Source organism: Drosophila serrata, unplaced genomic scaffold (genome assembly GCF_035046125.1).
Source record: "Drosophila serrata isolate PLE 108 unplaced genomic scaffold, ASM3504612v1 contig_103, whole genome shotgun sequence".
In the NCBI taxonomy this organism is placed as follows: Eukaryota; Metazoa; Arthropoda; class Insecta; order Diptera; family Drosophilidae; genus Drosophila; species Drosophila serrata.
The window spans coordinates 37,931-64,127 of NW_028257001.1; positions in this window are offsets into that span (position 1 = coordinate 37,931).

Below are 26,197 nucleotides of genomic sequence, written 5' to 3' on the forward strand. Positions count from 1 at the left end.
TGAGCAGTGCCCGAAGGGCCGATTTGCGGAAGTGCAAGAGCGGCAAAGCTTTGGAAGCTCGGTGGACAGAGGCGGCGTCGCGACCGCCGCGAAGGGCCTCCTGACGTTAACAACTTTCATTTATCAAATAATTATTACCTTTATAATAACCTTGACCTTAACAGGCTAAAGGATAAGGTAAAGGTTATTATAAAGGTAATATTTAATATGTTTATTTAAGTACAGCTAACTTAAGGGTCTAATCCGGCTGTAGCTCGAGGCTTCTGCCTGAACGCAGCGCCGCCGCCAAAGTGCTGGGTCAGCATTTGATATCCGGCCAGTAGCGATCATTTGTTGACCGAGTGTTCTGGCCGGGCTCCGGCAGATTGCCCCAAGAGTGTAGAGTCGGCAGCTTCTTTACTGCGGGTGTTGGCCACCAGATATGGCCTGCAACTCGACAGTTTTTGTCCGTAGAAAATGAATGTGTTAACTTCAAGTGTTCGCCGTCCCGGTTACCCGCTCGTTCTACATCGCCGTTGGTTTCTGGTTAAGTTTGACCTCTGATCCTCAGATGGTGATAACCGAGCCATACGATAGAGCACAGCAAAATGAAGGCAAGTATGGCAAGGGAGTAGCTGAGGACGGAACCCAACGTATGTTTTTCTCTAAGGATCCCGATTTGATGGAGGTTTCTTAGACTCAGCTCGTGAAGGAAACTGAGACTTTCCCGGTTTTGGTGTGTAGTGATGTTGACCACAGTCATGGCTGACAGCGGGGTTTTTCATCGAACTTCCCAGCTGGTTTACGAACCAAGTTTCGTTGAGGCCCACCCTGTCAGAGTAGGTTACCAGGTAGATTCCGCCCTTGGTCGTCGGTAATGGTCATGTTGGTAACTGGATCCAGGTGACTAGGGAGTGTGGAGCAGTGCCCAATAGTTCCGAAAACTATATGTTGGGCGCACGTGCCATTTTGGAGCTGCTTGCAGAAGGTGGCGCCGACCGTCGTCTTGCAATACCCAATGGTGAGGATTCGGATTGGGCACTGAGCGACTAGGTTTCCGTTTTCGAAGTCCCGGATCTGGTTGTGGTCCTGGACCGGATAGACCGTTATCATATTACATAAAAGTTTAGGATAAGGAAACTAAATAAGAAAATTGAGTATTTCGGAATTTTGAAAAACACTTATACTAGATACTTCTAATATTTCTATCAAATTAATGTTAAAAGGCTGCTTGTCCTTAAATTCGCCAATGTCAGAGCTATCTAGGATTGCCAGGCTTACAATATTTAATTTTGGTTAAGCACATTAAAATATTGTCAAATTCAGTGACGACTATTCTATTTTTTGCTAAAATGATTTCCAAAATGTGTTTCTTTATTTGTTTCAAATTTTTGAATTGTTCATCGCTTTTGCGAGTTCGTTCATCTGCTCTCATTAATTGCTCTTGATTGAATCTTATTTGCTTCCAGTCACTGAAGTCGGGAGTGCCTGCAATAACCTTTAAATATGTCCCAATTAAGTTAATATTCCTAGCGGCCCTATGATAGATTTTTAGGGTAGCCACCAACTTGCGAATGTGTCTGAGGCCCGTTTTAATAAGTGAAATTTTGTGGTCGTCAGAAAATGTCCCCTTCAACGTTTTCGTCTGGTCAGCGTAGTCTTCGTAGGTCGTCATATTCGTTGCGTATTGTAGGTATCCGTAAGATCCCCAACCTACAATGTCAAAGTATTATATTGGGATATAGTCTGCGTTCGTGTAGTCGTTCAGTTAGTGCCAAAACTAAAATGTATTTTCCTATCCTATAAATATATTAAAGGATATAAACAGAACATATAAGAAGAAGGTAAAGAACGGTAATGAATCTAGCGGAGCTGTTTAACGTAGATTGTCCTTGTGGACCTTGGACCCTTGTTTGAGGTTCTATGTAAGGGTGGAGCATTGGAAATGGTGATATTGATCTGATTTAGTACATTTTATTTAATGGTTTCAGAATTTTGTGATCTTTCATTATCGCAATAGATTGTTTTTATTTTCGGGAAGAAATTTATTATGTATAGTAATGAGACTTTTATGTCCTCAATTTCCCAAGATGCAATGGTTTGCCCCGTGGCGAACTTTGAGAATTTATCAACGCATGTGAGAAAACGGGTTCCATCTGTTGAAAAATATCAATATGTAGAATTTCCACCACGAGAGAAGGTATAGGGTTTTTTGCTACCTCCTGTTTTGCCTTATGTTGTTTGTATTAAGGCATGGAACAAGTTTTGCAGTTCAAGGTTATTTCGGTTGGCAACTCAAGCATTGCACAGTGGGCCAGTTGTCTCTGCTAGCGGAATAAAAGTCGAAATTAAATTGTTGAATATTAAGTTAAATTTTGTTTTATTTAATTGGTAACACTCCATAAAGATCACAAAAGATCTTGAGTCGTCTTCAATATTTGAAAAAATACACAAATAGACGATTTTTTATTAAAGTAACAATTGTTTTCATTAAACTAAGGTATGTACTAAGTGTAAATAATCTGTTCGTGATTCGTCTATGTATGTGTAGCTTATTACTTACACTTTTGACAAATACTAAAATTAGCTTGAATACGATTGAATCACATTAGTCACAGTCCAACGAAGACAGTAAAACGTGGAAAAATCATGAATTCAAAAGCATATTAATAACTAATAACTAATTAATGAATTCAAAAGCATATTAATAACTAATAACTAATTAATATGCTTTTGAATTCACGGAAATCTGAAATTCAAGTGCAACTTAGAAGAGAAATGGGCTTATTGGTAGATATACCTATTGCTAGCAGTAGAAACACAAACAATGGAAATACTGCAAGACGTTTCTTCGGACAACCAGAATTGGTAGCGAGAAGACCGGATTTAGCAAAGAGCTTATATATAAATTCAGTGTAATTCTTCGTGTACTGGCCAGTGGACATGAGATCGATACGAAGGCATTTCGCTCATATGCTATGGAAACGGCTGAAATGTTTGTTAAACTATACCCATGGTATTACATGCCCGCGTCAATTCACAAAATTTTAATTCAAGGTGCAGACGTCATAAACTGCCTATTGGATTAATGTCTGAAGAGGCTCTTGAAGCCAGAAATAAAGATTTCCGAAGAATACGGCTGAAACAGTCTCGTAAGGACAAAAGAGAAAATACGATGGAAGATGTTATGAATGGGTTATTTATTTCATCGGATCCATTTATAACATCATTATCTAAATCATCGCGGTTACCCAAAAGGCCAGTCCATTTAGATGAAGATGTTATTAGGTTGCTAGCTTTTGATAACAATTCCTTGGTTGACTCCGACATGTCAGATTCTGAGTAGCCTTGAAACAATGAATGTTATAGGTATATATATATATATATTTTTTTTTATTATTATATAATTTTTAATTTGATTTAAAATGTTTGTAAATATAATTTTGGAAAGACTATAAAAATAGAAAAATTGACTATTTATTTTATATGAACAGAATGAGATATACTTAAGGTAACACATTCATATTTTTAGAATATGTCAAAAATACATCAATACATCTAAGTTCAAGTTTTCATTAAAATATTACTTCAATTACCCGAGCTATTAATTAAATTAGCGACTTAAGTAGTGTTGGACAAATGCTAAGGTTGGTAAGCAGCAGTGCATTGCGTTCACTACTTTGGCGCTTACAACCTCCTGTAACGTTTTTAGCAGATTTTCCAGATTGGGAGTTATAATTAATAATAATACATAATAATAATAAATTATAATTATTTTTTCTGCCTGGTGTATAACCCGGTTTTGCGCCATGATCGTCAATAATGCCATTCCTGCGCTTGCATAAGGGTTTTTTTCAGAGACAGCAAAGGTTAGTGGCTGATGATCGGTAAAGATCTCTTAATTCCAAACAACCGGGACAGCGTTGATCTCTTTATAGCTAATTAGGGTCATAAATTAGGGTTATCTGATACCTGTCACCCCTTAAAAGGGTAGGGTAACAAAAATTAATTAGGGTCACTGATTGAATGGTGTGAGGACACGTGAGAAACGTGTGTGGAAGCGCTATCGCCACGAAGACGCAGTCGATACGGCTACGAGTGCGAATGCGACGGAGCGATATCGAAACGAGTTCAATCCGTGATCAATCATCTTTCCACAATCGAATCACACGCCAAAAAAGGATGAAAAGTGAAAAGGTCACAAACTCAGGGTTTCAACTTAGAAAAGTCTACATTGACATAAGGGTGGAGTGGTGTGGAAAAAGGTTTACTCATGAACCAATTTTGCTGATAATAATGACTGACCCAGAACACTGACCCAAGAATGAAGAGACACACACACAAAATTATCCCTTATACTTTACTTATACGAGTAGAAAGGGCAAAATCAGGTGAATGAGCCTATAGGGTCTAAACTCTGAATCCAAGCGTCCAAGGATTCACTTTCACTTTGTACTTCAAGCCACCACGCCATCTTCGCCTTCATTTTTATTTCAATCTTTACAAAAACAAAAAATTTAAACAATTACAAAGATTACAAGGGAATGTGGAACATTTATAAAAAAAAATCAAACATTTTAAAACAAAATATATATTAATCTTCAAAATATTAGGCTATTAAAAAAACATACAAAACGAAAACAATATCATCACCACAATCAAAAACATCAAACGCAGCATCATCATGAATCCTTCCAACACCAAAAACGCAAACAACGGCATCAACGACAACAACGCCATCAACGCCATCAACGCCATCAACTTCAACAATGGAATCTACTGTGAATACTGTCGAGAAGATCTACCTGTGGGTGGGGAATGGAAACACCACATCCATATAGAAGCCCATAAGTTTTTCGCAAACCGACCTGTGGATGGAAGCATTAATGAGGGGGCTGCAGTCAGATATCCAAATGAATTCCTTTGTGACGCAGCCCTTGCATTGATCCCTCATATTGAACGGTTGATGACCTCCCACCTTTGTTCGAAAATCAATTTTGAATTGTTTGGAGAATATATGCTAATAACAGAGCATGAGACTCGAAACGAAACATCAGCATCCAATTTGATGGAATACTTTAATTTCCAGAAAGAGGAAATTTAAGCAAAAAAAGAGTGAGTTCCAGGAGAGGGATAGCGGATGGACTTTAACCTGCATAATCAGAGTTGAACTAAATGTTTAAATGCGATGCAATTCAGGGATTCAGACACGTGGTACTGCCAAAAAATCTTGAAAAAAGAAATGAAGTAATAAATTTACAAAAAATGTAAGTATTGTTTCAAATGGGTAAAAAATATGTCAAGGAAAAAAAAATTTGAATAAAAAAAAGTAATAAATTAAAATAACTTAAACCAAATTTTAAAATTTATTTACTAATTAAAGTTTTAATTTTATTTTATACCCCACTCTCCTCTCAGATGAGGAAGCAATGGGTAGTACGCTTCTTCCGAAACAAATGTTTAAGCTATTCATCGAGCGATGAAAGGGCTGAAAAGCATGCTCAATGGTTACGGAGGGACCACCAGCTTGAGGTCCCATTTATCGTGTATGCCAACTTCAAATGCATACTGGAGCCGATGAGTATATTAGTAAGTGAGAAATCACAAATTATTAATAAGCGTATACCAGTTTCATTTGCATACTATATAAAGTGTGCATTTGATTATAGGTTAGATAAGTTAGTTTAAAAGATAGGTGCGAATGTAAGTCGCACTTTAATACAAAATTTAAAATCAGATTTGTAGTACGTAAATGACATATGTTTAATATAGTGTCATTACATTTGACTCTTCAAGATAATGCTAAATTTAATGAGGCTCTTAATTGTCACATATGCAAGGGTGAATTAGGAAATTACAGAGTGAGGGATAACTGTCATTTTACAGGTAGATTTCGAGGTGTAGGTCATAACGAGGCCAACCTCAAATTCAAAACACGAAATTTCATCCCCGTCTTTTTAGACAATTTCTCGAAGTACGATGCTCATTTTTTTGTGAAAGAGCTCGGGGAAACAGAGGGCGAAATTAAGGTAATTCCTGAACAAGGAATTACATATATCAATTTCAAAATATGTTCCTAAAGGAGATAATACCCTAGAAATTAGATTTTTAGTTTTAATCAGATTCATGTCATTTAGTCCATATTCTCTTGCAAACAATTTAAATGACGAGCAGTTGAATGTTTTTAAAACCCACAAAGTGAAGATATTTCCCTTCTTCGTAGAAAAGGTGGTTTCCTCTACAAGTACTTAGACTTATTTAAAAAACTTGAACAATCTTCTCTCACACCTCGCGAAAAGTTTTATAGCAGTTTAACAGAATCACACTGTTCTGAGGTTGATTATCTGCATGCATGTAAAGTTGGAGTCATTTCAAGTGTCAATCACTATCTATAAGTTTACTTAAAAACTGATGTTCCATATTTTTGAAAATTTTAGAGGTATTTGTTTGGAAATCCATTAACTCGACCCTGCTCATTATTTCAATATCCCAGGTTTGTCTTGGGATGCTATGCTAAAAAGTATACAACTAACCCTCGAATTGCTTACAAATATTGATATGATCAGATATATACAATGTGGAATCCGAGGGGCTTTAGTACAATGTAGTCATAGATATACTAAGGCAAGCCATAAGGAAAATAATATAAGGAAAATTATATAATTCATTCTAAGACCATGCTACAGTGCATGAAGAATGGCTTGACCCTGAAAAATATGCCATCAATCATCCAATTGAAGCAAAAGCCTTGGTTAAAAAAATATTTTGGCATTAATACAGAGCATAGAAGCAGGGATAAAAATACTTTTGAGAACGACTTTTTAATAAGCGTGTTTATGTGCCCTTAATTACTGAATGGGAAGCTTCACCCATTGCACTGTGGATGGGCTTGTATGGAGCCGCGACCATAAATATTTCCTGTTGAGATATCGTTTTGAAAATTTTCCCAAAAATCTAAAAATATATATTTATATATATATACATCGGACGATTATTTTCTATAGCTCACATAGCACCGTAGTAAGGCTGATTTGGCGATTGTGCGCAAAAATACTTTCAGTAGAGTTGAATTGTTTAAATTTTATTTTGGCACATTTGATGTGTGTGAAAGGGTAACTCCTCCCTTATACCCAAGCCATATCCCTCCCCTCCCCCTTCCGCCCCATCGTTCCTTTCTAAAAACTACGATATACAAACAAATGAGGTTCTTTAGTTCTTGGAATCATATATAATAATAAACCATTGATTTCAATTAATAAAACTAATGTCAAAATTTAAATGAAAAATTTTAATAAAGATCTTCTAACAAGTCAAATGTTGATAATAAAAATTTGGACTTATCTCTCTTTGGCAGTTTTTTTGACCAGTTATAAAGCGGTCAGAACGTAAAAGAAGTATATTCATTAAATCCTTATTTGTCGATATGCGAGACATCTTCCGAGTATGTTGAAGCCGGCATTTCTTAAGTTCTTTATTGTTGGACTCCGCAGCTTCCTCTGAGAGTTCTCCAATTGACAGCAACGCATTTTCTATTACCTGGGCACCGTGTATTAAAATTTTTTGGACTGTCGCTGGAAGATAGTACCATGGATATTTTTTAAGTTTAGCGAACGGCCGACCACTTTGAACTTCACGTTTGTTTTGACGAAAAGCTCACTAAACGCAGCTGCAGCAGCAAAATTGAAGACCTGTTCACACTTTGCATTCTATTTTTAGACAATTTTTGAGACAAATTCTTTACATTTTGACTAATTATTTTAAAGTCGATTTTTCGATTTATGGCCTACGGGCGGAACCACTGTGCCTTGGTCCACAAGGCGGTCGTCCACGACTCTGTGCATAAGACCTTATAAGCCGTTATAATTGTCATAGCGCAACATAATTTACAGACAAAACGAATGCAATTCAGTTGAAGAACCTAAGTATAGCGGCATATTACAACCGCTATACTTAGGTTTCCTAATTTTAGAATTATCAATATGGAAAATCTAGGATTTTCATTATTCGTATATGAAACCCAAATTTAGTGATCCACTGTAACTATATTATATAGACACTGATTAACTTATTTACTCAATAAAAATAAATAATTTCTATGCAGACATTAGGGATGATGTTGAGTCAAAATTTTATACCTCTGAGTATTCAGATTAATTGGCTAGGCAGTATAATTTTGTGCAGAGAAACAAGAAGCGGTTAGGTTTTTTTAAGGATGAGTTGAATGGAAGGTCGATGACTGAGTGAAAGTGAAGGTAGTCAGCCTCAAAAGTGTGTAAAAAAATATAAGTGCAAAAAACGTAGTTGGTGAGAAAAAATAACATATTTGTTTATGGGGAAGACAACGAATTTGCCACCCTTTAGCAATAATTAACGCTCGAATTAGGTTGATTAAACGCTGTGTATATTTTCGTTTTCACTTCTCTGGTCGAAGCTGCAACTAACGACCGACTTATTGAATTCAACATATATAATCTTAAAAAGTTGCTTAGCATAGATAAGGCGACAGAAGAAGAAGAGAGAGAGAAATAGATAAACAAAGAGAAGAGCTAAGAGCGCAGCAGGTGCAGCCATACACCCATGCGCGCATGATTAGGCGCTAGCGGTCTGCTCTGAACATACTCCCCCCGTTGGAAGAGGTACTGTTCCAACTTCATCGGCATCGTGGGGCAGAACGGCTAGCTTGGCGATTTTGTGGCCTCCAATTGGCCAACAACTTTTCAAGAAGGCAGCTGGCTTTCCTACGGCAGCAAGTGTGCCACCATCAAAATGATTCGTAGGATCCTTGACGACGGCAGCTGAGACAGACTGAGGAGTTGACGCACTCGGCAGCCCTCCAGACGCGCTGTTTAACAAAAGCTGTGTTGTGCCAAACATTGTATAGAAAGGTGGCTCGCGCTTAAGCGTCGTAAATAGCGCCTACTGAACATATATATACCTATGCATATATAGCATAGACGTGCGTATGCCAAAACTCCGCTGTTTCGAGGCAGACCATTACAACAACAACATTTTCGAGGTTCCGTTGCATCTCGGTGACGCTGCTTAACCTCTAATTTGCGCGGTGAAAACAAAACGGGTTCCTATATACCGAAGCGGTCAGACATTTTCCCCTTATTAATTCTTTTCGCGTGAGAAAATAAAGATTTCTAACACGGAAAATTCGGTTCAGCATCAAAATGAGCCGCCAAGTGACGTGGACTTTTACAGAGCCAAGGCCCAATCCCTTTTGCGGCAATTGAGCTCGATGAATTATTACATAAATCCGGAGACTGTAGATCAGTTTGATGAAGCTGATTTACTGGCGCGACTGGAGTGGATTAATTCATTAAATTTGGCTATTGATTCCGCACAGACTTCGCTGGAAAAATTGGACTTTTCAGAGATAGCAAGCGACCATCGGATCGAAGGCGAAGATAAATCGAGGTTTAGCGGCGCTTCGCAAATCTCAATTGCCGGCTGCAACTGCTGCAAATTCAACATCCATCGACATTATTAATCATCCGGGTCTTTCTTTCCGATCTAGGAAGCCTCGATTGCCAATTCTGGAGATAGCTCGGTTCCATGGATCCTATTCCGATTGGCCGGATTTTATTGTGACGTTCAGCACGGTCATCGGAAATGATGAAGAGCTAAGTGATATTGACAAATTACAATATCTAAGGTCAAGTTTAGGCGGTGTGGCTCTAGAGACCATACGTTCGCTTGAGCCCTCGAATGCCAATTATAAAAAGGCTTTGGATTTACTTACAAATCGATTCGATAATAAAGTTCTACATTTTCAGGCACACGTACAGGCAATATTTGGGTTAAAAGGTGTCGGGAAGGGATCAGCCAAGGGTCTTCGGGAGTTAAGCGATTGCATGACTTCGCATCTGCGAGCAATCCGTACCCTGGCCACTACGCAACAAATCTTAGACGGATTGCGGATTCACATCGTCGCACGGAAGCTCGATCAAAAGACGCGGGAAAAATGGGAAGAGGATTTGTCCATCAACAACCTAGCTTGCTTCTTGCAAAGGAGGTGTAGGATTATGGAAAATTCGGATCAAGCCTTGGTAACGCAAACACCAAGCCGGCAGGTGGGAAAAGCCCCGCATGGGTATAGCTTCATTGCTTCAGTTGGTAGCTCAAATCTTCCCCTATGTACGTTTTGTGATGCGAGGGATCATTATTTGCCAAAATGCTCTCGATTTCTAAATTTGAGCCCGAATCTTCGATTTAGAGAAGCAAAGAAGTTGCACTTGTGCCTCAACTGTTTGCGCAAGGGGCATAGTTTGCAGCAATGCAAGTCAACGCACTGCAGATACTGTCGTATAAGGCACCACTCATTGATGCATTTTAATCAGGACCCATCTGTACCATCCACCGCCTCATCTCTATCATCCGATCCATTTCCCAACCCTCAGTCATCAACATCATTTTCATCAGCATTAGCATCATCACATTCATCATCGCATTCATCATCCCAACCTAATCACCGTTCATCGAACCCTCCACCAAGCCCCACAGATATTTTGCCTGTTGATTACGTGTTGCTTCCAACCGCGATCATTTATGTGAGTATTAAGGTTGGAGAATTTATGCCATGCCGAGCCATCCTAGACTCGGCATCTCAGATAAATTTCATAACTTCTCGCCTAGCGAATGAGCTCAATTTAAATCATCGGAAGTCGCATACCCTAGTCTCTGGGATTGGGAAATCCTCTCTGAATTCCGATACGGCAGTCGACATTGTAGCGCAATCCCAGGATGCAAGCTATCGTGCCTCATTCTCCACGGTTGTGACTGATAGTATTACTGAGTATCAGCCCCATTTCGATATAAACGCTGTATCATGGAAAATTCCGGAAAATATATCGCTCGCTGATCCTCACTTCAATCAATCATATCGAATAGATCTTATAATTGGTGCTGGACTCTTCTTTAAAATAATGGCTACGGGACAAATTCATTTGGGTAGCGCGTTGCCAACCCTTCAGAACAGTAAACTTGGTTGGATCGTGTCTGGAGGGCTGCCGAGTGCGTCAACTCCTCAGTCTGTCTCAGCTGCCGTCGTCAGACTGGCACACTTGCTGCCGTAGGAAAGCCAGCTGCCTTCTTGAAAAGTTGTTGGCCAATTGGAGGCCACAAAATCGCCAAGCTAGCCGTTCTGCCCCACGATGCCGATGAAGTTGGAACAGTACCTCTTCCAACGGGGGGAGTATGTTCAGAGCAGACCGCTAGCGCCTAATCATGCGCGCATGGGTGTATGGCTGCACCTGCTGCGCTCTTAGCTCTTCTCTTTGTTTATCTATTTCTCTCTCTCTTCTTCTTATGTCGCCTTATCTATGCTAAGCAACTTTTTAAGATTATATATGTTGAATTCAATAAGTCGGTCGTTAGTTGCAGCTTCGACCAGAGAAGTGAAAACGAAAATATACACAGCGTTTAATCAACCTAATTCGAGCGTTAATTATTGCTAAAGGGTAGCAAATTCGTTGTCTTCCCCATAAACAAATATGTTATTTTTTCTCACCAACTACGTTTTTTGCACTTATATTTTTTTACACACTTTTGAGGCTGACTACCTTCACTTTCACTCAGTCATCGACCTTCCATTCAACTCATCCTTAAAAAAACCTAACCGCTTCTTGTGTCTCTGCACAAAATTATACTGCCTAGCCAATTAATCTGAATACTCAGAGGTATAAAATTTTGACTCAACATCATCCCTAATGTCTGCATAGAAATTATTTATTTTTTTTGAGTAAATAAGTTAATCAGTGTCTATATAATATAGTTACAGTGCATCACTAAATTTGGGTTTCATATACGAATAATGAAAATCCTAGATTTTCCATATTGATAATTCTAAAATTAGGAAACCTAAGTATAGCGGCATATTACAAACATTTCGTAGGTTATTCAACTGAATTGCATTCGTTTTGTCTGTAAATTATGTTGCGCTATGACAATTATAACGGCTTATAAGGTCTTATGCACAGAGTCGTGGACGGGCCATAAATCGAAAAATCGACTTTAAAATAATTAGTCAAAATGTAAAGAATTTGTCTCAAAAATTGTCTAAAAATAGAATGCAAAGTGTGAACAGGTCTTCAATTTTGCTGCTGCAGCTGCGTTTAGTGAGCTTTTCGTGAAAACAAAAGTGAAGTTCAAAGTGGTCGGCCGTTCGCTAAACTTAAAAAATATCCATGGTACTATCTTCCAGCGACAGTCCAAAAAATTTTAATACACGGTGCCCAGGTAATAGAAAATGCGTTGCTGTCAATTGGAGAACTCTCAGAGGAAGCTGCGGAGTCCAACAATAAAGAACTTAAGAAATGCCGGCTTCAACATACTCGGAAGATGTCTCGCATATTGACAAATAAGGATTTAATGAATATACTTCTTTTACGTTCTGACCGCTTTATAACTGGTCAAAAAAACTGCCAAAGAGAGATAAGTCCAAATTTTTATTATCAACATTTGACTTGTTAGAAGATCTTTATTAAAATTTTTCATTTAAATTTTGACATTAGTTTTATTAATTGAAATCAATGGTTTATTATTATATATGATTCCAAGAACTAAAGAACCTCATTTGTTTGTATATCGTAGTTTTTAGAAAGGAACGATGGGGCGGAAGGGGGAGGGGAGGGATATGGCTTGGGTATAAGGGAGGAGTTACCCTTTCACACACATCAAATGTGCCAAAATAAAATTTAAACAATTCAACTCTACTGAAAGTATTTTTGCGCACAATCGCCAAATCAGCCTTACTACGGTGCTATGTGAGCTATAGAAAATAATCGTCCGATGTATATATATATAAATATATATTTTTAGATTTTTGGGAAAATTTTCAAAACGATATCTCAACAGGAAATATTTATGGTCGCGGCTCCATACAAGCCCATCCACAGTGCAATGGGTGAAGCTTCCCATTCAGTAATTAAGGGCACATAAACACGCTTATTAAAAAGTCGTTCTCAAAAGTATTTTTATCCCTGCTTCTATGCTCTGTATTAATGCCAAAATATTTTTTTAACCAAGGCTTTTGCTTCAATTGGATGATTGATGGCATATTTTTCAGGGTCAAGCCATTCTTCATGCACTGTAGCATGGTCTTAGAATGAATTATATAATTTTCCTTATATTATTTTCCTTATGGCTTGCCTTAGTATATCTATGACTACATTGTACTAAAGCCCCTCGGATTCCACATTGTATATATCTGATCATATCAATATTTGTAAGCAATTCGAGGGTTAGTTGTATACTTTTTAGCATAGCATCCCAAGACAAACCTGGGATATTGAAATAATGAGCAGGGTCGAGTTAATGGATTTCCAAACAAATACCTCTAAAATTTTCAAAAATATGGAACATCAGTTTTTAAGTAAACTTATAGATAGTGATTGACACTTGAAATGACTCCAACTTTACATGCATGCAGATAATCAACCTCAGAACAGTGTGATTCTGTTAAACTGCTATAAAACTTTTCGCGAGGTGGGAGAGAAGATTGTTCAAGTTTTTTAAATAAGTCTAAGTACTTGTAGAGGAAACCACCTTTTCTACGAAGAAGGGAAATATCTTCACTTTGTGGGTTTTAAAAACATTCAACTGCTCGTCATTTAAATTGTTTGCAAGAGAATATGGACTAAATGACATGAATCTGATTAAAACTAAAAATCTAATTTCTAGGGTATTATCTCCTTTAGGAACATATTTTGAAATTGATATATGTAATTCCTTGTTCAGGAATTACCTTAATTTCGCCCTCTGTTTCCCCGAGCTCTTTCACAAAAAAATGAGCATCGTACTTCGAGAAATTGTCTAAAAAGACGGGGATGAAATTTCGTGTTTTGAATTTGAGGTTGGCCTCGTTATGACCTACACCTCGAAATCTACCTGTAAAATGACAGTTATCCCTCACTCTGTAATTTCCTAATTCACCCTTGCATATGTGACAATTAAGAGCCTCATTAAATTTAGCATTATCTTGAAGAGTCAAATGTAATGACACTATATTAAACATATGTCATTTACGTACTACAAATCTGATTTTAAATTTTGTATTAAAGTGCGACTTACATTCGCACCTATCTTTTAAACTAACTTATCTAACCTATAATCAAATGCACACTTTATATAGTATGCAAATGAAACTGGTATACGCTTATTAATAATTTGTGATTTCTCACTTACTAATATACTCATCGGCTCCAGTATGCATTTGAAGTTGGCATACACGATAAATGGGACCTCAAGCTGGTGGTCCCTCCGTAACCATTGAGCATGCTTTTCAGCCCTTTCATCGCTCGATGAATAGCTTAAACATTTGTTTCGGAAGAAGCGTACTACCCACTGCTTCCTCATCTGAGAGGAGAGTGGGGTATAAAATAAAATTAAAACTTTAATTAGTAAATAAATTTTAAAATTTGGTTTAAGTTATTTTAATTTATTACTTTTTTTTATTCAAATTTTTTTTTCCTTGACATATTTTTTACCCATTTGAAACAATACTTACATTTTTTGTAAATTTATTACTTCATTTCTTTTTTCAAGATTTTTTGGCAGTACCACGTGTCTGAATCCCTGAATTGCATCGCATTTAAACATTTAGTTCAACTCTGATTATGCAGGTTAAAGTCCTGGAACTCACTCTTTTTTTGCTTAAATTTCCTCTTTCTGGAAATTAAAGTATTCCATCAAATTGGATGCTGATGTAATAATAGTCATTTTACTTTGAAATGACTTCGAGTCTCATGCTCTGTTATTAGCATATATTCTCCAAACAATTCAAAATTGATTTTCGAACAAAGGTGGGAGGTCATCAACCGTTCAATATGAGGGATCAATGCAAGGGCTGCGTCACAAAGGAATTCATTTGGATATCTGACTGCAGCCCCCTCATTAATGCTTCCATCCACAGGTCGGTTTGCGAAAAACTTATGGGCTTCTATATGGATGTGGTGTTTCCATTCCCCACCCACAGGTAGATCTTCTCGACAGTATTCACAGTAGATTCCATTGTTGAAGTTGATGGCGTTGATGGCGTTGATGGCGTTGTTGTCGTTGATGCCGTTGTTTGCGTTTTTGGTGTTGGAAGGATTCATGATGATGCTGCGTTTGATGTTTTTGATTGTGGTGATGATATTGTTGATGATTGATGATCGTTGATGATTTGGTTTTCACGTTGATTGATTTTTTGTATGTTTTTTTAATAGCCTAATATTTTGAAGATTAATATATATTTTGTTTTAAAATGTTTGATTTTTTTTTATAAATGTTCCACATTCCCTTGTAATCTTTGTAATTGTTTAAATTTTTTGTTTTTGTAAAGATTGAAATAAAAACGAAGGCGAAGATGGCGTGGTGGCTTGAAGTACAAAGTGAAAGTGAATCCTTGGACGCTTGGATTCAGAGTTTAGACCCTATAGGCTCATTCACCTGATTTTGCCCTTTCTACTCGTATAAGTAAAGTATAAGGGATAATTTTGTGTGTGTGTCTCTTCATTCTTGGGTCAGTGTTCTGGGTCAGTCATTATTATCAGCAAAATTGGTTCATGAGTAAACCTTTTTCCACACCACTCCACCCTTATGTCAATGTAGACTTTTCTAAGTTGAAACCCTGAGTTTGTGACCTTTTCACTTTTCATCCTTTTTTGGCGTGTGATTCGATTGTGGAAAGATGATTGATCACGGATTGAACTCGTTTCGATATCGCTCCGTCGCATTCGCACTCGTAGCCGTATCGACTGCGTCTTCGTGGCGATAGCGCTTCCACACACGTTTCTCACGTGTCCTCACACCATTCAATCAGTGACCCTAATTAATTTTTGTTACCCTACCCTTTTAAGGGGTGACAGGTATCAGATAACCCTAATTTATGACCCTAATTAGCTATAAAGAGATCAACGCTGTCCCGGTTGTTTGGAATTAAGAGATCTTTACCGATCATCAGCCACTAACCTTTGCTGTCTCTGAAAAAAACCCTTATGCAAAGCTAAAGCGCAGGAATGGCATTATTGACGATCATGGCGCAAAACCGGGTTATACACCAGGCAGAAAAAATAATTATAATTTATTATTATTATTTATTATTATTAATTATAACTCCCAGTCCGGAAAATCTGCTAAAAACGTTACAGGAGGTTGTAAGCGCCAAAGTAGTGAACGCAATGCACTGCTGCTTACCAACCTTAGCATTTGTCCAACACTACTTAAGTCGCTAATTTAATTAATAACTCGGGTAATTGAAGTAATATTTTAATGAAAACTTGAACTTAGATGTATTGATGTATTTTTGACATATTCTAAAAATATGAATGTGTTACCTTAAGTATATCTCATACTGTTCATATAAAATAAATAGTCAATTTTTCTATTTTTATAGTCTTTCCAAAATTATATTTACAAACATTTTAAATCAAATTAAAAATTATATAATAATAAAAAAAAATATATATATATATATACCTATAACATTCATTGTTTCAAGGCTACTCAGAATCTGACATGTCGGAGTCAACCAAGGAATTGTTATCAAAAGCTAGCAACCTAATAACATCTTCATCTAAATGGACTGGCCTTTTGGGTAACCGCGATGATTTAGATAATGATGTTATAAATGGATCCGATGAAATAAATAACCCATTCATAACATCTTCCATCGTATTTTCTCTTTTGTCCTTACGAGACTGTTTCAGCCGTATTCTTCGGAAATCTTTATTTCTGGCTTCAAGAGCCTCTTCAGACATTAATCCAATAGGCAGTTTATGACGTCTGCACCTTGAATTAAAATTTTGTGAATTGACGCGGGCATGTAATACCATGGGTATAGTTTAACAAACATTTCAGCCGTTTCCATAGCATTAATTTGATAGAAATATTAGAAGTATCTAGTATAAGTGTTTTTCAAAATTCCGAAATACTCAATTTTCTTATTTAGTTTCCTTATCCTAAACTTTTATGTAATATGATAACGGTCTATCCGGTCCAGGACCACAACCAGATCCGGGACTTCGAAAACGGAAACCTAGTCGCTCAGTGCCCAATCCGAATCCTCACCATTGAGTATTGCAAGACGACGGTCGGCGCCACCTTCTGCAAGCAGCTCCAAAATGGCACGTGCGCCCAACATATAGTTTTCGGAACTATTGGGCACTGCTCCACACTCCCTAGTCACCTGGATCCAGTTACCAACATGACCATTACCGACGACCAAGGGCGGAATCTACCTGGTAACCTACTCTGACAGGGTGGGCCTCAACGAAACTTGGTTCGTAAACCAGCTGGGAAGTTCGATGAAAAACCCCGCTGTCAGCCATGACTGTGGTCAACATCACTACACACCAAAACCGGGAAAGTCTCAGTTTCCTTCACGAGCTGAGTCTAAGAAACCTCCATCAAATCGGGATCCTTAGAGAAAAACATACGTTGGGTTCCGCCCTCAGCTACTCCCTTGCCATACTTGCCTTCATTTTGCTGTGCTCTATCGTATGGCTCGGTTATCACCATCTGAGGATCAGAGGTCAAACTTAACCAGAAACCAACGGCGATGTAGAACGAGCGGGTAACCGGGACGGCGAGCACTTGAAGTTAACACATTCATTTTCTACGGACAAAAACTGTCGAGTTGCAGGCCATATCTGGTGGCCAACACCCGCAGTAAAGAAGCTGCCGACTCTACACTCTTGGGGCAATCTGCCGGAGCCCGGCCAGAACACTCGGTCAACAAATGATCGCTACTGGCCGGATATCAAATGCTGACCCAGCACTTTGGCGGCGGCGCTGCGTTCAGGCAGAAGCCTCGAGCTACAGCCGGATTAGACCCTTAAGTTAGCTGTACTTAAATAAACATATTAAATATTACCTTTATAATAACCTTTACCTTATCCTTTAGCCTGTTAAGGTCAAGGTTATTATAAAGGTAATAATTATTTGATAAATGAAAGTTGTTAACGTCAGGAGGCCCTTCGCGGCGGTCGCGACGCCGCCTCTGTCCACCGAGCTTCCAAAGCTTTGCCGCTCTTGCACTTCCGCAAATCGGCCCTTCGGGCACTGCTCATCGGGCTAGTCTAAACGCGCTCCCGCGCTCCACTCTTCGATGTTCGCAAATGCCCGCTCCCGAGTTCCCGAGCTTCGCTCGCTGCCAAGCGATCTGAGGGACGGCTAGCTCGCGCTCCAATTCGCGGGCCCGCTCTCGCACTGTTAAGCTTAGTTTATCGGTCGGGAGCGCAGCCCTTATTTTTAAGCTAGTTAGTTCCATGTATGATACTTAATAAAGCTGAAGCAATTATTCGAGCTCCACGACGCCCCCGACTTATGATTTTAACCACTACGGGTTATATATATTTTGACTGCGTCGCGGGAGCTATTTTCCCGTACAGGATCTGTAGTGGCAGGATCGCCCCCCTCCGATCATTTGGTGGATGGACAAGGGAAAACGGCGAGAAGTCTGGCGGCGCACACAAAACGGACACGGAGGGAAACTTTTCTCGATTGGAGACGCAGAGAAATATGAAATTCCCAACTGCCGTTGTTAGTTATATTAATATAACTAAACCCCAATATAATTAATCTATATCTATACTATTATATAAAGAGGAAAGGTTTGTTTGTTTGTTTGTTTGTATGAATTGAATAGGCTCCGAAAGTACTTGGCAGATTTGAAAAATTCTTTCACTGTTGGAAAGCTACATCATTCCTGAGTGACATAGGCTAAATTTCATTAAAAAAAAAAATAGGCATCCTTACTAAAATTACGATAACGTAATCCAAGGTGTTAAAAAATATCAAAAAACTACCTTACATCTACAGCCCTCTACAGGCAGCCAGCTGAATCAAAGCATTTCCTGTCAAACATTCAAAACATATTGAAATAAGGAATTGGAGATACAAATTTTATTTTTTTGTTAAGGTTCAGTAAGAATTGAAGTCATGCCACCCAAGAAGTCGAGTTTGGGTCGTCGTACTCGCAATACAGAAGCAAACAGACGTAAGATTACGAATATGACTGACGAAGAACGGGCCTCCATCCGAGAGACTGAGCGGCTGAGAGCAATGCAGATGCACAACGAGGAATCAGCAGAAAGACGAGCAGATAGGCTTGAGAGAAAACGATTAAGAGTTAGACAGTCCCGTTCTGCAGCAATCGATTTGATTCACTCTCAAAATAATGAACGCGACAGGGCAAGGGTAGCTGAAGCGCGTTTACAGCTTGCAGAAGATCAGATATAATCCAACTATTGATTACAGCTCGAATCGAATGTCGTTATTGGCCGGATGCATCAGGTCTGCATATACTGTCAGGCCTCTTAGATTGAATCAGACGAAACTTCGGTCCGAGGAATATATCCATTTGCGGGATGCTGTGATGAATGCTGCAACTCTCTTGAAGGATGGCAAAACTGCTCATTCTACTTTTAAACTTCCACTATCCGTCAATCTTGAACAACAATCTACATGTTCCATCCGCAAAAATGGACCTATTGGTAAATTACTACAAGACGCCTCATTGATTATGTGGGACGAATGCACGATGAGCCATAGAGCACATATAGAGGCCGTGAACAGAACCTTACAGGATCTAAGGAACTCCTCTGCAGTCATGGGCGGGATTACTTTTGTATTTGCTGGAGATTTTCGACAGACTCTCCCCGTTATTAAAAGAGGCACGCGAGCAGATATCATCAAGGCATGCTTGAAATCGTCTCCCATATGGACTACGATTGAAACATTAAAATTAAGGACAAATATGAGAGCTCATCTTCATGGAATCACTGACAGCGATTTCCCACAGCAACTGCTAAAACTTGGGGAAGGAATTTTTCCAACTCCAAATTTAAGCGGTCATTGTGAATTCTTCTGGATGAGTCTCTAGGCCAAATACTCCATAATTTGGAAAATTTAATAGATTCTGTATACCCTGATATCGAGAATTTGCACGAAAGAGACTTCCATTGGCTGTGTTCTCGGGCTATAGTATCACCTAAGAATGATACTGTCAATGAAATAAATAATCTGATTGTTCAAAAAGTCCCCGGCGAAACAAAAACATACAATTCGATCGACACTGTAACGAATATTGAAGATGCAGTCCATTATCCACAGGAATTTTTAAATTCGTTGAACCCTTCTGGACTGCCACCCCATGAATTGACGTAAAAAATCGGAATCCCAATCATGCTTTTAAGAAATTTAAACCCTCCGAGCATGTGTAATGGGACGAGGCTGCTTATTAAGGAGTTAAAGGACAATTTAATAGTAGCAACTATTATCACTGGCCCAGCAAGTGGTCAACTAACTCATATACCGAGGATACCGATGATCCCAACTGATCTGCCAATCCCATTTAAACGGCTTCAATTTCCGGTAAAAACATCTTTCGCATTAAGAATTAACAAGTCCCAAGGCCAAACCTTCGAATTAGTAGGGATCGATCTGCGAAAGAAATGTTTTACTCATGGTCTGTATGTTGGTCTATCGTGAGTCGGAGCCCCTGAAAATCAATTTATTTTGGTGCCACAAAATAAAAGAACATGAAATATTGTTAACAGAGAAGCTCTAACAAAATAAATGTATTTTCTTTAAGGGTTATGACCTCAATAATTGAAAAAAAAGGATGAATATGTGTAATATTATTATTATTATTATGAATGTGTTAAAATTGACAAATCTAAATGTAATGTTTAATGCCCGTGCGAAGCCGGGACGGGCCGCTAGTTTATATATAAAAACAAATCAATGTATTGATGAAAGCTTGGTACTCGCAGTACTGGCCATCGAGTTTTGGCAGCAATAGGCTGTAGCTGGACTGCAGATGTATGACCAAAATTGACCATTAATTCATTAATGCTAGTGCTGTTTTCGATTATTTTTTAAGTTGTTTCTGAAAACAGACACAGATGAATAACTTCCTTCTTTCGAGTTGAGCATCGCTCTGTGACCCAGTTGGATGATTTCGGTAAAGCGAGTTTAAAGTATGATCCTGCGGGGATGTGTTAATAACTTCCCGTTCACTTCGCGTGTGCATGCAGCTATTCTGATCTATGTTTATAATTGTTTTTATTTCCCAATTTATTTGTGCTGCTAGTGCTAGCTTTTGCATATTTTGGATTCCTTTTTGTGCCTTCTTCGTTTAGCTTTTGTTTGCGCCGTCGCAACAGTTAATCGTTTTTTCTTTTTATCTCCCACGCTCTCCCACTGTCGCTTTCGCTGTGCCGCTGCACTTCTTACCTATTCTGATCTCCCACGCTCTCCTGCTCTCTCACTCTCGCTGTGACTTTTTACTTCTTATCTTCATAGCTCTGTTGTTTTTTTTTTCCTATTTTTTTTCGAGTACAAGTTGTAGTGTACCTCGTGTTGTAAGGGTTGTTCCCAGTCGGTCTTCTTATAGAGGGTGTTGTTTACTATTAAGAGAGGACCTTGTACTTCCTTCGCTAGGGATGCGCACTCTTGCTATGCTCGGGTCTAGCTCGCCGTGGTCGGGGTTCTTCCTAGCGTGGAAAGTACGACACGCTACTTCATTTAATTAGTGCGTCTTACACAACAAAAACCTACTCGAAAAGAATCGATAAAGGAAAGGATGGATCAAGGTGATACTTTAGTTTCACGCCGACTCGTGTGTATAGTTGAGCAAAGAGATTCGGACGAATATCGGGAATTTAGATGGTAATTATTCCCGAAAGTCTTTACCCTCCCTACCGTGACAATGGTACGTGTAATTTGGTATTGTCCCTTGGCCGAGCCTCAATTTCTCTACCACATATTTAACTGAGTGTTCGACATAAGTACTCGACAAACCGTTATGACCTTTTTATTCAAAATTCATATTCTTCAACTTCAATTTCATTTACTAATCCATTTACCTAAATTTAGTTGCTTCATTTACAATCTATTTAATTTAACCTATCGTCCATTATCCCTAACTATGGCCTAAATTCTACATCTAATCATAATCATTAACAATATAAGTATTTACTATTAATTAAGGCATGATTATTATTTAAGCTTAATTTTACAAGGTTTTACTTAGATTTTACCGCAAAATATAGGTTCAAAATAGGGACAGTAGAGCGGCATTTTACATAGATTGATATTAGGTAATTGTTGTTGTTATTTATTACTCACGACCTTTTATTTCATCACTCCTTGATACGCTGTAAAGTTGGGCCCAAGTTCACGTTGGTGTTGAGAGCTGCTGGTCAAAAAATGTAAATAACCCTAATCGTCTACGTGAATGCCACACTCATGTCCATCTGCGGGGTATTTGCTTATTAATAAGTTGCCAAAATAATCAAATAAAATAAACAAAATCAGAATCAAAACAAAAACATTGCTGCACGCAGCGTATACTGCGCCCTGAGATGTGCAGAACCACTAAACTGGGTCTTCGGCCAGATGGGGGGGTTTTTCCGCCGCCTCGCGGTGATAATGGTCAAGTGGTGAGGCGATGCATCCGATCTACGTCGAATCTCTCACATGGCTTGTTCGTGGAGCACTCATCTGCCATGCGGCAGGTTGCGTAACCGGGCGGCTGGAGGTTAAGTCTCCTTTTGGCCGCTGTCTATGGATCGTAGGACCCAAAAAAAATGAGCCGAAAATTGTCGCTTTGTTGCGGAATTGGCTCGAATAAAATGTTCGCGAGCAGAGAAGGTGCTGTCGCCGGGGACTCTGCCACCGATACGCCTTCGAAGCTGAGCCCTACGAAAATCTGTATTATTATTGGGACTCACAACATGGCACTTTTTTACCTTCTATTCTCGCACAAATTCACACAAAAAACTGCCTTTGATAATCACGGCTTTTCTCAATATAACAATTTAAATGATAGTAACTTTGAGATACGTGTGGTCTCCAATTAATATTTGGACGACGTCTTATAAACACAAGCGTTCGTCAAGAGAGATAAGAGAGTATTGATTTGGGCTTTGGGAAGCTGCAAGCAAGTAAGCTGCAGTTTGGGAGCTTGCCTTATCTAACTGTGCAATCATACGATCTTAATCTAATGTGATTGGTCTTCAAACGCTTCTTGAGCTATTATTGATTTATTGATAGTGAAAAAGCTCTTATCAATTGAGTGCGAGGGTGGGTTGAATAGTTCTGAATTGCTTAAGGCTCTGCTGGACACTACACCCACAGATAAGGGTGACAAGACTTTTCTAGGAAGCCTTATCTGAACATACCTGTTGTTTTCTGCTCTGTATATCCTTTAAATGAAATACTCCTAATTTCTTTCCTTTCTCACCTTCTAGTTAATAATAATAAGAACTGCGTTTCTTATGAACTTTGGCTGGAAGAAATACTGGAGCCAATTTACTACTGAATTTTTTTATGGTATTACTTTGCGTAAAATTTCTAGCGTAAACTAAGTCGCCGTTTTTAAATTCTATCTGCCGAGTACGTAAATTGTATCTATTAGCGTTTTCTTCATGTGACCTGTTTATGTTTAATTTGGCTTGTCGTCTCTGTAATTGTAAGATATCTGGTTTTTGTAGCCGAGTGTCGTCAGTTAATAAATTCAAACTGCGCAAGAGGCTATAATCCTTGCCGTTGAGAATCATATGCTGACCAAATGTCAAGAAGTAGGGTGATGAACCTGTGCTTCGATGTAAAGATGCTCTTAGAGAGCCGCTTATAGCGTCTAAATTGTCATCCCAATTGGTGTGATCATTCCCTATATAAGCTCTAATCGCGGCTTATACTGATCTGTTAAGTCTTTCACTCGCGTTAGCCTGTGGAGAATAGATTGCTGTAAGTTTTTGTTGTACTCCGAAACTGGTTAGGAAAGCTTGAAAATAGCTTGACTTAAATTGACTACCGTTATCAGAAAGTATAACTTCTGGTACGCCGAATGTATAAAATATAGCCCCCCTCAAATAGTCGCAGATTTTAGGAGCTGTAAACTTTCTAAGTGGACACAAGAAATGGAAACGCGTGTTATGATCGACTACGATAAGCAATCCTATATTTCCTTTCCTTGTTCGAGGATATGGCCCTAATAGGTCGATATATAACTTTTGAAATGGTCTGTCTGAGGTCAAAGGTTTACCCATTGGAGGTTTTAGAATCGTGTTTGGGCTTTTCGTTGTACGACAAATGACACAATCAGATATATAGTTGCGTATTTGCGTCACCATACATGGCCAAAATAAATATCTTTTCAGCTTTTCTACCGCTTTACTCATGCCACAATGAGCTGAATTTGTAGAATCATGAGCTTGGTACAAAATGTCGGGAACTAAAGCTGAAGGTATCCAAAGTTTCCATGGATTTTCTCCATCTAAGTCTTCAGATGCAAATGTAGTTCTCTTATAGATGTATCCGTCTCTGACTTGAAGATCGGGAAACTTGGACTGATTGTTAGATACTTTCGCTATCAAGTCTAGGTATTCCGCGGATTTGAAATGTGGAGAATCTAAGTCAACTATCGGACCACTTTGGCAAAATTCATCAATAGCCGTTTCATTCTGTCGCGATAAAGCGTCTGCCACGACATTCTGCGAGCCGCTGCGATGCTTAATAGTGAACGTAAATGTTCTCAACTTCATAGACCATCGAGCTAATCTTCCTGATAAGTCCTTCTGTCGTATCAACCACTGCAGAGCTGCATGATCGGTTATAACTAAGAAATCTTGACCCTCGATATATGCACGGAATTTCTTAATTCCTTTTATTACGGCAATACATACTAATTCAGATACGGAATAATTACGTTGCGCTTTGGTCAACTTTTCGGACATATATGAGACTGGAAGTTCTACTCCGTCTCTCTCCTGAGCCAGTACGCAACCAATTCCAAAAGAGCTGGCGTCGCACAACAAAATAAATTGTTTGGAAAAATCAGGGGTTATAAGAATAGGTGAATTAGTAAGGCATGATTTCAGGGTTTCAAATGCGGTCTGTGCCTTGTCATCCCATCTTAGTGAATCCTTCTTTTTAAGGAGTTCCGTCAAAGGAAAACTGAGGGTAGCAAAGTTTTCTACGAATCGTCTATACCATCCTGCTAAGCCTAGGAATCGTCGCAATTGCTTGACCGAAGCTGGCCGTGGAAATTCTGCTATCGCTTTAACTTTATCTGGGTTTGTTCTTATATGTCCGTTTCCAATTATAAAGCCGAGGTTTATGATCTCTCTCATACAAAATTTTGATTTGCCGACGTTGATAGTGAGATTGGCCTTACGCAAGCATAAAGCTATCTCTTGAAGTAAAAGCATATGTGACTCGAAGTCTTCGGACAAAACTAATAAATCGTCCAAATAAACGAATACTTTGGTCCTGAGATGGGCTGGTAGAACTCTATCCATTAGACGGCAAAAAGTTTGGGCTGCATTGCAAAGACCAAAAGGCATCATTTTGTATTGATATAGCGGTCTATTTGGAATTGTAAACGCCGTGTATTGTCTAGAATTCTCATCAAGCGGTATCTGCCAGTAAGCATGCTTCATGTCAAGACCACTTATGAATTTAGCTGGAGGTAAACGACTTAATATGCCATCTATATGAGGTAATGGATATGCGTCTCGCTTTGTAACTTTATTTACTTCTCTCGAATCTAGGCACAAGCGATTTTTATCTCCCTTCTTTACTAACACACAGTTACTGCTCCAGGCGCTAGTTGATTCTTCGATAACATCTAAGGCTAGTATGTTATCTACTTCAGCGAACATCAGCATTTCAACTGCTGGTGAAAATGGCCAATGCCGCTGTTTAATAGGACTCGCATTCCCAATATCAATGCTATGTGTGGACAGACTGGTACGACCTAATCCTTCAGTAGCAAACGATGGAAATGTTTTAATAACTGTTTCAAGTCGAAGTTTTTCTCTTTCATTTAACTCATGATACTTTGGAGAATCATCATTATCATCTAAGTTACCGATGTCTAACTCTGAAATTACTGGGTTACTTGTAATTTTATTTATTAATCCAAACTTTTGCCAGAAGTCGATACCTAAGTATACTTCTTCTTTAAGGTCGGGTATTATAAATAATTCAAGAGTGTCTATCTTATCTCCATATTTAATAGAGGTAGTAAGTTTTGACACAACCTTACTTTTCGTTCCGTTTGCGGTTTTGATTACCCCAAAACATTTCTTTGCGTTTTTGTGTTTAAATAGGTTCTGAGCAGCTAGGCCTCCTAAACAACTAATAGATGCTCCAGAATCTAATAATGCTTTATAAATATGTCCTTCTATCGGAATATCCGTATATAGTCTTTGTTCAGAAC